This window comes from Panthera tigris, chromosome E1, assembly GCF_018350195.1.
Source record: "Panthera tigris isolate Pti1 chromosome E1, P.tigris_Pti1_mat1.1, whole genome shotgun sequence".
Classification (NCBI taxonomy): domain Eukaryota; kingdom Metazoa; phylum Chordata; class Mammalia; order Carnivora; family Felidae; genus Panthera; species Panthera tigris.
This window is the reverse complement of record NC_056673.1, coordinates 23,228,290-23,240,323: the sequence shown is the minus strand read 5'-3', so window position 1 is coordinate 23,240,323 and position 12,034 is coordinate 23,228,290.

Below are 12,034 nucleotides of genomic sequence, written 5' to 3'. Positions count from 1 at the left end.
CCCTTAGGGCAGCTACTGAACAAAGATGAACGGGCATCACAGCCAGCTTTCAAAATTCATTTTGCAAAGTTAAAGAAAAGTTTTGAAAATAAAATTCACTTAAAATTTTTTTTAATGTTTATTTATTTTGAGAGAGACAGAGACAGAGAGAGAAAGAGTGTGAGCGGAGGAGGGGCAGGGAGAGAGGGAGACACTGAATGGGAAGCAGGTTCCAGGCTCTGAGCTGTCCGCACAGAGCCTGATTCAGAGCTCGAATCCACCAACCATGAGATCATGACCTAAGCTGAAGTCAGACACTTAACCAACTGAGCCACCCAGGCACCTCTAAAATTCACTTTTAAATCCTCTGATTACTTGTTAATCCCTTCCTTGAGTGCCCTCAGCTCTCTCTCTCTCTGAGCCCTTCACCTCATCACCCTCCTTTGGCAAAGACATAACCTTGGTTAGATCTGACTCAGCTCACTTAGTGCCTGACCGCGTGTAGTCCAACAAGGTTCGAGAAAAATACGCAATCATGCTGGTGGCTCACAGTTTAAATTCACAACCTCAAGTCTCACGTGGCTCCTTAGCACTGCCAGGCAGTGATTCTATGGATCCCTAGTCAATATATATTGGCATATCCCATTCAATCAGTATTTGTTGAATGAATATATTGAATAAATGAATTTTATCTAGAGTTCTACTGGCACTATATAGTTCTGCTTGTCCGAGTTTACAAGTGAATTTTATTTTCAAAACTTTTTTATTTTTTTTTTAATGAGTACTGGTCTTGGACCCAGAAGGGTCATATCCCAGTCTCACCACTGCTGCTCACTAGCTGGGTGATCTAAAGCGAGATACGATTCCTTCCTGGGACTCAGCCTTTGCTACAAAATTAGGTGGTTGGACCAAGAAATGGAGCGTCTCTTTAGATGTAGGTCACACAAGTGATATAAGGTCCCTATCTTCTGCTGAAGCTCACAGATCTGTGATTCTTCCTTGAGCCAAGCAAACCCATGGCTGGGAGTCATTCCAGAGAGAGAGGAGTGAACTCACTGGCATTTAAGGGACCCAAAGAGAAACACTTGCAGGAAGACCTCTTCTCTTCTTTATTGGTCTCTGATTTTAGCTTCTGATCCTGCAGGTAGAGATTCCAGAGCAGACAAACCTCTCGCACTAAACACCAACAGCGACTTTGGTTCTGAGCCAACTTCACATGGAGTATGGTGGACAGGTAGTATTGGGCTGGGATGTGGGCGCCTGGATTCTATCCCAACTCTGTCGCTGATCTTCAGTCCCTTCCTCCTGTCGGGCCTCTGTTTCCTGGTCTGTATAATGAGCGAATTTACGTTCACTAAGCTTTTATCTGGCCTCCACCACTTTCCGGTACTGGTGGCGTCTTTTTGCCCTTTTTAACTTGCCTGGCCTGTTTCAGATTGGAACTGGCACTACATCAGCAAGTTTATGGCCTTACAAACCTTGGAACATGCTTTGCAAGTAAATGATGAAGGCATTAGGAATATTGCTTGGAAACACCAAGGTCTTGAACAAGAGCAGGACTTTCGAATGTCGGGAGCAAAGGAGAGGCGTTGATGGTAGTAGAAACACCTGCTCTTGAGTGGACCAGCTGGGCGCGTGCCCACAGATGGCAGGAGACCCTCTAGTACTCGAAATATGTACAGCACGTGCCCCCAGTTTGTGGCATACGAGGCAGTTTGGACGCTACACAGGCAAATCATCAAGCACAAATCAAACCCTCTAGTCCTAAAATCATGTTCAGTTATCTTTCAATCTTTCTGATGCCTTTAAGGGGTCTGTTGTTGGGCTAGGGGATTTTTGTAACATTCAAACCTTTGCTAATCTGTCCCTTCCTCCTTGGTGACATTCTCCTTCTGGCCCCCACTTTTTATTCAACAGAGAGAAAACAGGGCTCAGGCTCAGAAGCCTTGCCAGTGTAGAATTTGGTAATATTGTGTTGCTGTATTGCATTTATTTTTGTGGATAATTAATGGAAGGTGATACTATGTTCCCATTTAGAGTAGTGAAAAATTCATCTTAAAAAATACATGCAGGGGCGCCTGGGTGGCTCAGTCAGTTGGGCGTCCGACTTCGGCTCAGGTCATGATTTCGCGGTTTGTGAGTTCCAGCCCTGCGTCGGGCTCTGTGCTGACAGCTCAGAGCCTGGAGCCTGCTTCAGATTCTGTGTCTCGCTCTCTCTCTGCCCCTCCCCTGCTCACGCTCTGTCTCTCTCTGTCTCAAAAATAAATAAAACATTAAAAAAATGAAAAAAAATACATGCACTTAAACTTTAAAAAATTGAGTTGATTTCTATAAAAATATTAAGTAATAATGTATAAAGTAATGCCCTATGTGACAACATAGAGCAGATGCTTCCTGGGGTTTGAGAAACGCTGGCGGGTGGCATTCCCCCAACACAAATAGGGGAGGTTTCTCTAGACACCACAATGGTGCTTCATTTAGATCTAGTAGGTAACTCAGCTTCAGGTCTCTATTTTCTTTAAAACAATTTTTTAAATGTGTGTTTATTTTTGAGAGACACACACAGATTGTGAGCAGGGAGGGGCAGAGAGAGAGGGAGACACAGAATCTGAAGCAGGTTCCAGACTCTGAGCTGCCAGCACAGACAGAGCCTGACGCTGGGCTCGAACTCACAGACCATGAGATCATGACCTGAACTGAAGTCCAACGCTTAACGGAGTCAACCACCAAGTCGCCCTTCTTTTTTTCTTTCTAAATAAATGTTTACCTTTTCCTGTTCACTGTTGTATAAAACTTGGAAATACAGAAAAACACACGGACTAAAAGGAGAAAATATAGAAAAATCCCTCTACAGAAGAGAGTGAAGAGGCACCTGGGTGGCTCAGTTGGTTAAGTGTCTGACTTTGGCTCAGATCATGATCTTGCGGTTCTTGGGTTCAAGCCCCGTGTCAGGCCCTGTGCTGACAGCTTGGAGCCTGGAGCCTGCTTTGGATTCTGTGTCTCCCCGTCTCTTGCTCCTCCCATGCTCATGCTCTGTCTCTCTCGGTCTCTCAATAATAAATAAGTGTTAAAAAAAAATTAAAAAAAAAAAAGGAGAGTGACTCATGCATTGTCTTTCTACTCAGAAATAACCACTCCAAGTACGTTGGTAAATTTTTCTTCCTCAGTACACCAATACAGCTGTTATGATAATATATGTATTTTATTTTTGTAGCCAAATTTATTTCCCTAATATTATAGTATAAGCATGTCCCAATATCATTCAAAACTCTTCATACACATTATTTTAACATAGAAAAGCCCTGTAGTGGCCCCAACCATTCTCCAAGTAGTGGGCTCTTGGGTTGTTTCCAGTTTTGTCCACTAAAATGTTGTGATGAGTGTCTTTTTTTTTTTTTTAATTTTTTTAATGCTTATTTTTATTTTTGAGAGACAAAGGGAGACAGCATGAGTGGGGAAGGGGAGAGAGAGGGAGACAGAATCTGAAGCAGGCTCCAGGCCCTGGGCTGTCAGCACAGAGACTGATACGGTGCTTGAACTCACAAACCCTGAGATCACGACCTGAGCTGAAGTTGGACGCTTAGCCTACTGAGCCACCCAGGTGCCTTCCCACCTTTTTAAGGTTTATTTATTTTGAGAGAGAGAGAGTGCACATGCAAGCAGGGGAGGGGCAGAGAGAGAATCCCAAGCAGACTTTGCCTGATGAGGGTCTCGAACTCACAAACTGAGATCATGACCAGACCAGGAGTCAGACGCTTAACCCACTAAGCCACTCGGGCGTCTCTGTGATGAGTATCTTTATGCATATCACCTTGTATGCATTTTGTTTTTGTCTGCATTTTGCATTTGTCTGCACCTTACAGTAATTCCAGAAGGGGCATTCCCAGGCAGGAAGATCTTTAAGGCTTTTGAGATACAGACTTTTTCCAAAAAGATGGGGCCTGAAGGCACTTAGATCTGGACCAGTGTGATGGGACACACCCTGGTTTGTGTGTGCAAGATTGTTACTGGAAAGAGCTCAGCCTCTGCCACTTTGGGCAAGTTACCCAACTTTACCACCTCCTGCTGGTGCAGGTGGGACCTGTCACCCGCCTGGAATCCAAGAGCAGCGTTCTTCACATCTAGGCTTGTGAGTGCCCGTATTTCAGCTTCAAAAGTTACACACGTCATTAACTTATGTGATTCTCCCTTTGTGTAAAGGGATCAACAACAGTTTTCTGGAAAATTACTTATCGCAACGGCCTAAAAAATGCTCATTTGTGGCCAAGCTAGGAAAGGTTTGAATGAACACCGGTGACTTTAGGGGAAGAAGTGTAGAGGGCGCTCATACTCGCTCGGGGTCCTCTGTGCATGGGCCGCAGCTTGCTGATAGCCATGTGTCTAGCATCTCACTGAATCGTCCACAACAGCTTTTCCCAAAGTGCATTACAGAGATCCTTAGCTCTGCAGATGCTAACATGTGTTCCTTGCAAAAATGATTCTGTTGCTTGGCAAAGGCCGTGTTGATCAAGGTTAAATGGATTATTTTACAGGTTTCTCAGAGCTTGCTTAATCAGGAATTATTATTATTATTAGTCAGGAATCCCCAAGACGGGGATGTGATATTCAACATTTGCCAGACTCACCTAACAGCAAAACCCTCTCTCACACACCTCATCTGATTGATATTCCAAAGCACACGTTTTGAGACTCACTGCTGACAACACTTTGCAAGATAATGTTGATCCTTGTCGTTTACAAATGAATAAACTGAGGCTCAGATAAGTTGACCAGGGCGTCACAGCTGGTAATTTCTAGACTCAGGATTTGAACCTAAGGCCACCTGACCTTAAGCCCTCATTCTGCTCCACTGTCCCCTGCGGAGCAAGGAATGGGGATCAGAGAGCAAGGCGCCTCTTACCCAAACGTTGGGTGCATGAAACCAGAGGGGGAATGTGAAATCAAGATCAGAGCTTGGAAAGAGGATCCCTTTCTGAGGACATGGGTCATGGGGCCAGAGTCAATCAAAACTGATGCAGCTTAAGAAACCAAGGAAGTGAGATGCCCAGAAAGCCGAGATGGAGCAGTGGACGCCAGAGGCGATGGATTCTGGGGGCCCTCGTAGTGACACTTCATGGATCGCTTTCTTATGGACTCAGTTGGATTTTAAGGGAGGAGGTTTCATACTCTCTTGTGCTTGGGGTAAGCCAGAGATCGAGAAAGGAACATTATCTGTTGTGTGGTGGTGTGGGAGAGCCCAGAAGACTCTTGCCTTATTACCCAGCAGCTCTTTTTTTTTTTTTAATGTTTTTATTTTTGAAAGAGAGAGAGAGAGACAGAGAGAGAATGAGCAAGTAGGGGAGGGGCAGAGAGAGAGGGAGACACAGAATCCCAAGCAGGCTCCAGGCTCTGAGCCGTCAACACAGAGCCCGATGTGGGGCTCAAACCCACGGATCGTGAGATCATGACCTGGGCCAAAGTCAGAAATAACCGACTGAACCATCCAGGCTGCCCTGACCCGGAAGTCTTGACTGTGTTTAATGGCTCCCTGCCTTCCACTGTAGGCTCTTCCTTGTTCCCCATCTCCCCTGTGGTCTCTGCTCAAACTGTTTCCTGCTGGGGCTCTGCTGTCTAACAGCTGCATGCCTACTACAGGTGTGTTACACTGACTTCCGAGGTGTGGAAGAAATGAAACCTGATAACACAACAGCATAATAGCCTAAGAAACTTCCATGCATTCAACAAAAATTCACATCCTGGTATTGTTCTAGGCTTCGGGCGGGTATTAGTAAACCATCCAGATACAAATACCCTACCTGGAGTCATAGTCGTTCTAAGGAGGGATGGAGACAATAAACCAGATAAGTAAAATGTTAGATAGTGATAAACAATGAGGAAGAAAAGGGGACATGAACAAGGTTGGGGTGGACAGTGGGGGCTCACATTTGCATCAGGATGGCCAGGGAGGCCTTACCGAGAAGGGGCTTTTTTTTTTTTTTTTTTTTAACGTTTTATTTATTTTTGTGAGAGTGCAAGCAGGGGAGGGACAAAGAGAGAGGGGAACAGAAGATCTGAAGCGGGCTCCGCACTGACCGCAGCAAGCCCGATATGGGGCTGGAACTCACAAACTGCGAGATCATGACCGGAGCCAATGTTGGACATTCAACCAACTGAGCCACCCAGGTGCCCCCCTGAGAAGGGGCTCTTTAATCCCCACACACCCTTTGAGCAGGGAAGGGATCCCACATTTGTTGCACCTCTAGTACGAGCCAGGCATTGCACATTTATATATGTCATATGTATTTTTTTCTTTTTCAATTGACAGATGACTACGGGTGAGGCTCAGAGAATCCAAGTCATTTTTCCTAGGCCACACAGCCAGTGTATGGAAGAGCCCCATTAGAAAATGGTTCTGACACTGGAAAGCCCATGCTTTCTCTGCAAACTCACACTTCCTTCCTGAAAGAGTTAGCCAGGCCAGGCACCATTCACTCACTTTGTAGGGAAGGGCAACAGAACCCAGAGAGGCACTGGCGGAGGTCAGAGATACTGCTGCATGGTCAGGGGTCCCGCATGCCGAGAGTAGGCTCCAGAACAAGGGATTATCCTGCCCCAGGGGTCGATAGTGTTGAGGCGGAGAAACCAGAAGTAGAGGGAGTCTTACACAAGGTAGGTGAGCTCATGGCACTGCTCCGCTCATGACCTCCCAAGGCTGCTGTCTTCTCAGAGCCAGCCCAGTATCCGCAGGGGGCGGGGGAGGGGGAGGGCAGGGCCCTCACGGTTCTGCTCCTGTTCTCTGCTCTACCCCCTGTTCCTCAGAGCCTCGCCCCTACATTCCTCAAATGTCTCCTTTGCTGGACGGCTTCTCCACTGCCTCATCTAAAGCTGCAGCCCTGGCCCAGTGTTCCCCGTCCTCCTGGGTTATAGGGCCACCTGCCTCACTGATGGCCTGACACACTAAGTTAGTTATTGTATTATTTTCTCTTCCCCCCCTAGAGGGTAAGATCCACAGGGAAGGCATATTTGATTTGTTCACTGCTGTACCCCACTGCCTGGTGCTCAGAATCCATTTGCTGAATGAGGGACTACATCAACATCATGTTGTCCCGGACTTGCTCCTCTTCCTACGCCTGCTACCTGATTCATGAGGCCACCATCTAGCTGACACCCGCATCAGCAAACCGAGGGTCGTGCTTGAAACTTCTCTTTCTCCAACAGTGTCATTGAGGTACAACCCACATACCTCACAATTCATCCACTTAAAGTGTGCAGTTCAGTGGCTTTTACTAATCAGGTGGGTATCCATCACGTGATTTGAGACCATTTTCATTACCCCTCTGCCCCGAAAACCCCATAGCCCTTAGCCATCTGCTCCTAATCTGCCCAGCACCCCAGCCCTAAGCAGCCAATAATCTACCTTCTGTCTGATACATGGGCCTATTCTGGGCATTTCATATAAGTGGAATCATACAATATGTGGTCTCTTGTGACTTTTTCCAGTTAGTGTAACGATTTCGAGGTTCATTCATGTTGTAGCAGGTATCAGAACTGCATTCCTCTTTTTTATTGAATAACACTTCATTGCGTGAATTTCCACCTCAATTCATCAGTTGATGGACATTTGGATAGAGTTTTTGTATGAATGTATATTTTCGTTGCTCTGGGGTATGTACCTAAGTTGCTGGAACACATGGTAGCTCAATGTTTAACCTTTTGAAGAACTTCCAGACTGTTTTCTCTCCCTTTTCTCCAAGAAGCCACATCCAACACCCACCGTGGGCTGTCGTTCTCTCTCCTGAACGTGTGCCCTCCTGCATCTCCAGAAATTGCCTGGCCACTTCTTACCTAGATGGCCACAGTGCCTCCTACTGGGATTTCTCTCCAGTGGGTCACCCTCTGCTGTACATTGGACTCGGCAGGGAGGAGGAGTTCAACATCCCAGTGCCCAGGCCACACCCCAGACCCACTACAGCAGCCTCTCTGGAGGGGGAACCCAGGTATCAGTCTTTCTACAGCTCCTAGGCAATTACGAGCACAGCCAAGTATGGGAGCCACAGCACCTCTAACCCAAGCTTCATGATGCCATCTCAGTGCAAATCTGAGTGTGTCACCCGCATTCTTCTTAAAACCCCTATGGCTCCCTGTGGCCCTCGAAAAATCTGAGCTCCCCAGGATGGACGCATGGTCTCTGTGACCTCCATGCACCTACTTCCCTATCCTGCCTCCTTCCCCTTCCTGACTCATATGGCCCCTTGCCACCCTTCCATGCCTTTGGACAGACTGGTCCCTCTGCTGTCTGCTCTCACAGGGGGGCTGGCTCCACACTGACTGTCACGTTGTGTTTACTGGCTCCTTAAGGCCAGGGTGAGTGTATTATCCATCTTTATATCCTCAACCTGCAGCTGCCTGACAGCAGGCAGATTTGTGTGGTGGGTGGGGGAGGGTGATGGGTGAAGGACAGGATGCCTACTGGTCTCTGGAAGGACTGGAGCCAGGTAGGTAATCCTACCAGTTGCCTGACCAGCCTCTTCCAAGTCCCAGCACTAATCCTGGGGCAATCAGCTGGCCCCGTCCACCACCACCCGGACTGTCGGACTGTCGAGTTTCAGCCTCATTTCCACACCTGGGCCACCTCCAACCACATTTCCCTACCTAGGCAAATGTGCTTCATCTCTCTAGCTGCGGCCCTGGTGCCAGCAGGTGTTGGCAGAAAAGCGGGGACTGCAAGTGACAATCCTTCTGCAGCTAAAGGCAAAGTGCCCCAACCCAGAGATAATCCTATAAGTCCACTTTCAAAGGGCCTGAATGGAGTGGAGTGTCCCTTGTCCCTTCTTTAGCCATAAATCTTCAGACTGGGGAAGGTAATCGTCCTCCTCTTGAGGAAGCTATAAAGAGCATGGCCCATCAACAGTTGGCAGAGTGCCGGACTATACCCGTCCCTCTGGGTGGGGCCCAGACCGTGCACTCTCTGCCTGCTGAACTGTCCTCTCCCTGCCCCCTGGCACAGCCTGTGCCATCTCAGGAGGGCCTGTTGGAGGATGCAGGGCTCTGCGGCTTGTGCTGGAGGCTTCCATGGAACATTTGCCCTGTAAATAACTGAACTCCCTTCAGCTGCTCAGCCATGCTGACACCACTTTACTTCTCACGGATAAGAGGAGCACTGTAAAGGGAGTTCAGCTCTGCTGTGTGGCTGTGGGTGACTGACTTCCCTCTCAGAGTCTTGATTTGCTTTGAGGTGAAGGGGTAAAGAGGGTGGACTGGATGACCCAGAAGGCTGCTGTCAGCTCTAATGTCACAACTCGCCCTCCTGAGAGCAAGGCTGTATGAAGGTCTTCCCTTGAGCTCCTGAATTATCAGGAAAACCATAGCTGGCAAGACCAGAGTAAAACACAGCAGAAAAATAATAGGCTTGAAAATCACTCCTTTTTGTATTTTCATTCCTTCTATATCTGGCCTCAAGGTAATAGCAGTATAGAGAGAACAGCATTGGACAAAGGAGTCTCCAAGGCCTGAATTCATTTCCTGTTCTGTCCCTTACCGGCAGCATCATTAGGGGTGAGTCATTTTTCCCTCTGTGGGACTCAGTTTGCTCATCTGTGAAATAGGGATATTTCACATTGCATTCAGCAGGCACTTGCTGAGCACCTGCTCTGTGCTTGGCCCAGTGCTTGGTGGGGGAGATAAAAAGGTGAGAAGACACGATGCTAACTCTCAAGTTGCCCACAGTCTGGTAGGAAGACAGCCAGGTAAAAGGGTGATTGTAATACAGGGTGGTGAGCAATATGGTAAGGAGCATAATAGACACAGTGATAATAGCTAGCATTCACTTGCATCTTATTAGTGTTTGGCTCTCTGCTAGGGGCTTGATCATTTCATTTAATCCTATAACAACCCTATGAGCTGAGCACCACAATACCCCATGTCAGGGGTGCTCACGGAAGGCGGCCCAGAGGACATGGTGCCCGAAGGTCTGGGAGCCTCTGGACTGACCAAAGGCCTGCACAGGCATGGAGCCCACTGGTGGCTGGGTTGGGGGAGGGGGCTGGTAGGCAGTGACGCCATGTGAAGGGCTCAGGGAGCAGTGAGAAAGGGGAGGAGACCTACGGATCTGTTAATGGCAGATCACCCACTTGGAGGCTGTTGTCATAGTTTCAGGAAGAAGGAAGGGCCCGGGCTTAGGGACTGGTGGCCATGTGGGTACAAGGTGATGAAAGCTAATGAGATCGTGTATCCAGGCAGCCTCCTGGAAAGGTAGAGCCTGCAGGTTCTCCCCTGTCCTACCATCAGTCTCACTCCCAAAGTGACCACTGACCCAACCGCCATCTCAGTTGTCAATACACTGGGCACTAGCACCAGGATAGAGGGGCAGAGGGCTGAATACACTGGGAAGCCTACTACAGCCCTGTGGGAGTATAAGCAGGTAGCATCTGAGCAACAAAGCACGTCAAACCCAGGAAGGATGGTGTGATTATTAAATCAGTGGTACAGAGATGATCGGAGAGGCATACAGTTACAACATCTCTGCCTCATATCATACATCCAAATAAAACTCTAATGTCTGTGAAAGAGCTGCATGTAAGTCAACAAACAATTGGAAAACACCGTCCAGCAATGGAGAACTGGTTAAAATCACGACGTAGTGACTGTGGACTACTCTCAAGTCATTAAAATCATGTTTTAGGAAAATATTTAAGGCTATCATAGGTTATTAAATAAAATAGCAGACTATCCAAAACTACACAGGTTATTATCACAATTTTGTAGATTAACTTCCCACCCTATAGATCGAAGAGTGATCATATGAGTCCACATGGATGGCATACACTCATACTCACACATGCATGTATCATCAAAAGTCTACAATGAACTTAAAAATTTTTTTAAACAAAAAAAGAAAAAAAGAAAGAAAAGGAAAAAGGGACACCTGGGTGGCTCAGTTGGTTAAGCATCTGACTCTTGGTTTTGGCTCAAGTCATGATGTCACGGTTTGGTGAGTTCGACTGCACAGAGCCTGCTTGGGATTCTCTGTCTCCCTCTCTCTCTGCCCCACCCCCACTCGCCCTGTCTCTGTCTCTCTATAAATAAATAAATAAATAAATAAACTTAAAAAAAAATTTTAAGTCTAAAATGAAACACCAAAATGGTAATAGCAATCATCACAAGTCATTTTTACTTACACATACTTATTGGTTGATTTTTTTTTTTTAAATTCTATAGTGAAGATAGATTCATTACTTTTATAATATGGAAAAGAGGGGCACTTGGGTGGCTCAGTCAATTGAGCATCCAACTTCTGCTCAGGTCATGATCTCACGGTTCAGTTCGTGCATTCGAGCCCCGCGTCGGGCTCTTCACTGACAGTTCAGAGCCTAGAGCCTGCTTTGGGTTGTGTCTCCCTCTCTCTCTCTGCCCCTCCCCCCTTGCACTCTGTCTCTGTCTCTCTCTTAAAAATAAATATTAAAAATTTTTTTTATAATATGGAAAAGAGATAAATGTTATTTAGAAAATTAACTACATGGGCTCTAATATTAAATAATTTAAATACTTTGGTGAAAGAAAGTGAAAACAAATCTGGGAAACATACTTCATGAAGGCTGGTAATCCAGTTGCCCAAGGACCTCAACTTTTTCCTAATCCCCTGCTGCAAAGTGGCCAAATATTAACGCTCTTGGAACCTGACAGCAGCTTGTGCTTCTCTGGAGAGGGAATTGGCTCCTGTGTTCTACAAGATAGCCCAGCTGACCCAAGGGAAAGTTCATGGTTAGCGTTGTTTTCAATTAAAATTTATCTGCTATAAGATTTTCTTAAACATTTGATGCCTGAAGTTACTGGTATATTAGAATCCAGTATAAGATGATACCAGATTTAGTCCTGTCTATATATTTAACTATAGCAATATGTCACCCTTTCGGTATGCACTGGTTCTCAAAAGAATGAAGACTCCAACAGTCCGAGTTTCTGTTTTTCACAAGTTCTCCAGGTGATTCTGAGACTTGCCAGCTTGAGACCCACTGCTTTTGCTCCTTCTTAGGTAGTGGGTCTCAAACTTTGCTGTAATTAGAATCGCTGGTACATA